The sequence below is a fragment of the Anomaloglossus baeobatrachus genome, chromosome 2 (assembly GCF_048569485.1).
Source record: "Anomaloglossus baeobatrachus isolate aAnoBae1 chromosome 2, aAnoBae1.hap1, whole genome shotgun sequence".
Classification (NCBI taxonomy): domain Eukaryota; kingdom Metazoa; phylum Chordata; class Amphibia; order Anura; family Aromobatidae; genus Anomaloglossus; species Anomaloglossus baeobatrachus.
Window position 1 is genome coordinate 498,083,285 of NC_134354.1, and position 5,701 is coordinate 498,088,985.

The following is a 5,701-nucleotide window of genomic DNA, read 5'->3' on the forward strand; positions in this document are numbered from 1 at the left end:
GGCTCTCTGCCTGACGGATTTAATGAGGCTTGTTTGTCCTTGTTGTTGAAGCCAGGCAAAGACCCACTTCTCCCTGCCTTATATTGCCCAATCTCCCTCCTAAATGTCGATTTTAAACTGCTTACTAGGGATGAGTGAGCAGTAAAATGCTCGGGTGCTCGATGCTTGGATCAAGCATATTGACATGCTCGGGTGCTTGACCCGAGCACCAAGCCCAATGTTAACCTATGGGAAACTCAAGCATTTTTCCGGCGGCACCTCCGGCAGTCTGCAGAAAGCCTAAAAATTTCACAAATGTATAAGACCAGTGCACAAATGACATGAGAACAGCATGAGGAAGACCCCTCTAAACAGGGCCGAACTGGGACTGAAAATCAGCCCTGGCATTTGAAATCAGACAGGCCTACCTGATATGAAGTAATGTAAAATAAATTTGTCGATTTGTGGATTGCGTAAGCAAATTTACAGTGACCGAACTGCTTGGAAGCTAGAATTATACTTTGTGGAATTTAAGTTTCCCTACAAAAAATGTAGAGGCTTAGTCTAAAGGGTACTTTACACGCTGCGATATCGATATCACTAGCGAGCGTACCCGCCCCCGTCGGTTGTGCGTCATGGGCAAATCGCTGCTCGTGGCGCACAACATCGCTTACACTCATCATATGTACTTACCTGCCTAGCGACTACGCTGTGACCGGTGAACCGCCTCCTTTCTAAGGGGACGGTTCGTTCGGCGTCATAGCGACATCACTAAGCGGCCACCCAATAGCAGAGGAGGGGCGGAGATGAGCGGGCCAAACATCCCGCCCACCTCCTTCCTTCCTCATTGCCGGCGGGACGCAGGTATGGTAAGGTTCCTTGTTCCTGCGGTGTCACACATAGCGATGTGTGCTGCCGCAGGAACGACAAACAACATCGCTACTCACCAGACAACGATATTTGGTGTTTGAATTACCTCTCCAAAACCAACGATTTTTACCACTTTTGCGATCGTTGAAGGTCGCTCGTACGTTTCACACGGTGGAATGTTGCTAACGACTAGAGATGAGCGAACCGGTCCCGGTTCGGCTCGAGGCGGTTCGCCGAACGGGGGGTCTGGCTCGAGTTCGGCTCGTCGAACGTTCGACGAACCGAACTCGAGCCCATAGGAAACAATGGCAGGCAATCACAAACACAGTAAAACACCTAGAAAACACCCTGAAAGGTGTCCAAAAGGTGACAAACAACTCACAACATAACACAAACACATGGGAAAGTGACAAGGACATATACTCATGTGAAAACAAAACAGCTGGACAAGGAAAAAGAGGGAGACACACAGATATATGAGTATATGCAAAGAAACATCGATTCCATTATTGTGCAACTTGAGCCCTGCTCATTTTAGGCTTCCAATCTGGATAAATTGCCTGAGCTCGCCACGTACGCCTTGAGGATCTTGTCGTGTCCTGCAGCCAGCGTTCTCTCGGAACCTGTCTTCAGTGCTGCTGGGGGTCTGCTGGCAGATAAGCACACGTGTCTGTCCACTGACAATGTGGACCTGGCTCTCAGAGGACTTTTCTTCCCCTGGGTCAGCCAGGGGAGGCGAAAGGCACGCGTATTTTTGAGAGTGCTTCATGCAAAGCATCTTTTTCTTTGTCAAAAGGGGGGCTCAACCGATGCCAGTCAAGTGGGGTGTGTGTGGCCCAGTTAGTGGCAACGAGGGAGACTGTGGTTGGAGTCCCCTCGCTGTGTCTCTAAAAGAACCAAGATGAACAAGTCATGGCTCTCAGAGGACTTTTCTTCCCCTGGGTCAGCCAGGGGACGGGAAAGGCACGCGTATTTTTGAGAGTGCTTCATGCAAAGCATCTTTTTCTTTGTCAAAAGGGGGGGTCAACCGATGCCAGTCAAGTGGGGTGTGTGTGGCCCAGTTAGTGGCAACGAGGGAGACTGTGGTTGGAGTCCCCTCGCTGTGTCTCTAAAAGAACCAAGATGAACAAGTCATGGCTCTCAGAGGACTTTTCTTCCCCTGGGTCAGCCAGGGGACGGGAAAGGCACGCGTATTTTTGAGAGTGCTTCATGCAAAGCATCTTTTTCTTTTTCAAAAGGGTGCTCAACCGATGCCAGTCAAGTGGGGTGTGTGTGGCCCAGTTAGTGGCAACGAGGGAGACTGTGGTTGGAGTCCCCTCGCTGTGTCTCTAAAAGAACCAAGATGAACAAGTCATGGCTCTCAGAGGACTTTTCTTCCCCTGGGTCAGCCAGGGGACGGGAAAGGCACGCGTATTTTTGAGAGTGCTTCATGCAAAGCATCTTTTTCTTTTTCAAAAGGGGGCTCAACCGATGCCAGTCAAGTGGGGTGTGTGTGGCCCAGTTAGTGGCAACGAGGGAGACTGTGGTTGGAGTCCCCTCGCTGTGTCTCTAAAAGAACCAAGATGAACAAGTCATGGCTCTCAGAGGACTTTTCTTCCCCTGGGTCAGCCAGGGGACGGGAAAGGCACGCGTATTTTTGAGAGTGCTTCATGCAAAGCATCTTTTTCTTTTTCAAAAGGGGGCTCAACCGATGCCAGTCAAGTGGGGTGTGTGTGGCCCAGTTAGTGGCAACGAGGGAGACTGTGGTTGGAGTCCCCTCGCTGTGTCTCTAAAAGAACCAAGATGAACAAGTCATGGCTCTCAGAGGACTTTTCTTCCCCTGGGTCAGCCAGGGGACGGGAAAGGCACACGTATTTTTGAGAGTGCTTCATGCAAAGCATCTTTTTCTTTGTCAAAAGGGGGGCTCAACCGATGCCAGTCAAGTGGGGTGTGTGTGGCCCAGTTAGTGGCAACGAGGGAGACTGTGGTTGGAGTCCCCTCGCTGTGTCTCTAAAAGAACCAAGATGAACAAGTCATGGCTCTCAGAGGACTTTTCTTCCCCTGGGTCAGCCAGGGGACGGGAAAGGCACGCGTATTTTTGAGAGTGCTTCATGCAAAGCATCTTTTTCTTTGTCAAAAGGGGGGCTCAACCGATGCCAGTCAAGTGGGGTGTGTGTGGCCCAGTTAGTGGCAACGAGGGAGACTGTGGTTGGAGTCCCCTCGCTGTGTCTCTAAAAGAACCAAGATGAACAAGTCATGGCTCTCAGAGGACTTTTCTTCCCCTGGGTCAGCCAGGGGACGGGAAAGGCACGCGTATTTTTGAGAGTGCTTCATGCAAAGCATCTTTTTCTTTGTCAAAAGGGGGGCTCAACCGATGCCAGTCAATGGGGTGTGTGTGGCCCAGTTAGTGGCAACGAGGGAGACTGTGGTTGGAGTCCCCTCGCTGTGTTTTACATGCTTTTAGAAGGGCATGAAATGGCTTGGAGGTTGACTTTCATCATATGCAAACTGTTGGCTACCAAAATGCTGCCTTTCCAACAACTGTGGTTATAGGCAATGAGGAACATACTGATGAAGATGAGACGCAGATACCCGATTGGGATGACAACTTAAATATTCGGTCAGGGCAAGAAGAAACTCGGTCTGAGGGGTAGGGGAGTGCAAACACAACAATTGATGATTAAGTTCTAGATCACACCTACTGTCAACCCACAGTCAGACACTCGAGGAGGTCAACAGAGGCGGTGGAGGAGGATGCAACCGACGTCGAAGTAACCTGGCGCCTTCCTGGACACAGTCGGAGCACTGGTAGCACGTCTACAACTGCATCCTCAGCCACCACTCTGCCTCTGAGCATTATTCGGGGTGGATCAACAGGTCGCATGGCCTCTAAGCCTTGCCTAGCCAGGTCCTTTTTTGACATAGAAAAAGATCGCCCAAATTATGTGATCTGTAAAATTTGTCATGGTTCTCTTAGTAGAGGTCAAAACCTCAGCAGTTTGACAACTTCTTCCATGAATCGTCACATGAATAAATATCATATGGCCCGATGGGAAGCTCACCGTGCTGCAATGCGGCCTAGCGGAGCGAACCATCCACCGCCTGCCCCTTCCAGTGCATCCGCGCGCTCGTCATCTTCTAGGACTGTGGGGACAGCTGTCACACCTGTTTTTCCACCCACAACTTCCACCACTGTAACCGCAACAGGCAGTTTGCTTGGTAGGTCGTCAGTTGGTTTGGAAGGGGAAACAAGTGAGTGTGTACAGCTCTCTCAGACATCGATAGCACCAACTTTGGATGAAGGCAACATCATGTCTCCGCCTGCACTTTCCTCACAAAGCTGCATTTTTCCAGGGACACCCGACTCAACACCGTCTACACACAGCAGCCAGATCTCTGTCCCTCAGATGTGGTCAAATAAAAGGCCACTTCCTGCGACCCATGACAAAGCGAAGAGGTTGACTCTATCCCTCTGTAAGCTGTTGACTACAGAAATGCTGCCTTTCCGCCTAGTGGACACACAGGATTTTAGAGACCTTATGTCTGTCGCTGTGCCCCAGTACCAGATGCCTAGTCGCCACTACTTCTCTAAGAAAGGTGTGCCCGCGCTACACCAGCATGTCGCACACAACATCACCGCTTCCTTGAGAAACTCTGTGTGTGAACGGGTGCATTTCACCACCGATACTTGGACCAGTAAGCATGGACAGGGACGTTACATGTCGCTGACTGGCCACTGGGTAACTATGGTGATAGATGGTGAAGGGTCTGCTGCACAAGTCTTGCCGTCCCCACGACTTGTGTGTCAATCCTCTGTCTGTCCAAGTTCCGCCACTGCTTCTGCATCCTCCACCTCATCTGGGTCCTCCACCTCCGCCCCAAGCCTGCCTGGTCAGGCCACCAGCGTTCTCACTGCGCAGAAGGAATCACGCACCCCTCATTACTATGCTGGTAGCAGAGCGCAACGGCATCAGGCGGTCTTTAGCTTGACATGTCTTTGAAATAGGAGTCACACAGCGACTGAGTTGTGGGCAGCTCTGGAGACTGATTTTGATAAATGGTTGTCTCCACTCAACCTGCAGCCTGGTAAGGCCGTGTGCGACAATGCTGCAAACCTGGGTGCGGCCCTTCGCCTGGGCAAGGTGACACACGTGCCTTGTATGGCTCACGTGTTTAACCTTGTTGTCCAGCAATTTTTAACACACTATCCCGGCCTAGATGGCCTTCTGACCAGGGCACGGAAACTGTCTGCAGTGCTCACTTCCGCCGTTCAACCGCCGCACCTGAGCGACTTGCATCGCTACAGAAGTCTTTCGGCCTGCCGGTTCATCGCCTGAAATGCGATGTGGCGACACGCTGGAATTCAACTCTCCACATGTTACAGCGACTGTGGCAGCACCGGCGAGCCCTGGTGCAATACGTCATGATGTATAGCCTGGGCCAACGAGATGCAGAAGTGGGGCAGATCACCCTGATGGAGTGATCTCAGATCAAGGACCTATGCACCCTTCTGCACAGTTTCGACATGGCGACGAATATGTTTAGCGCTGACAATGCCATTATCAGCATGACGATTACAGTCATTTACATGCTGGAGCACACGCTAAACACTATTCGTAGTCAGGGGGTGGGACAACAGGAAGGGGAGGAACTACAGGAGGATTCATATGCGCAAGACACAACAACATCACCAAGGTCCAGACGTTCATCATCACCAACGCGGCAGGCATGGGACCATGGGGGACAGGGATCAACAAGGGCGCATGGTAGCAGGTGAGATGTTGAGGAAGGTGCAGGAGGACATGAAGATATGGAGGACGAACTGTCCATGGACATGGAAGACTCAGCAGATGAGGGGGACCTTGGTCAAATT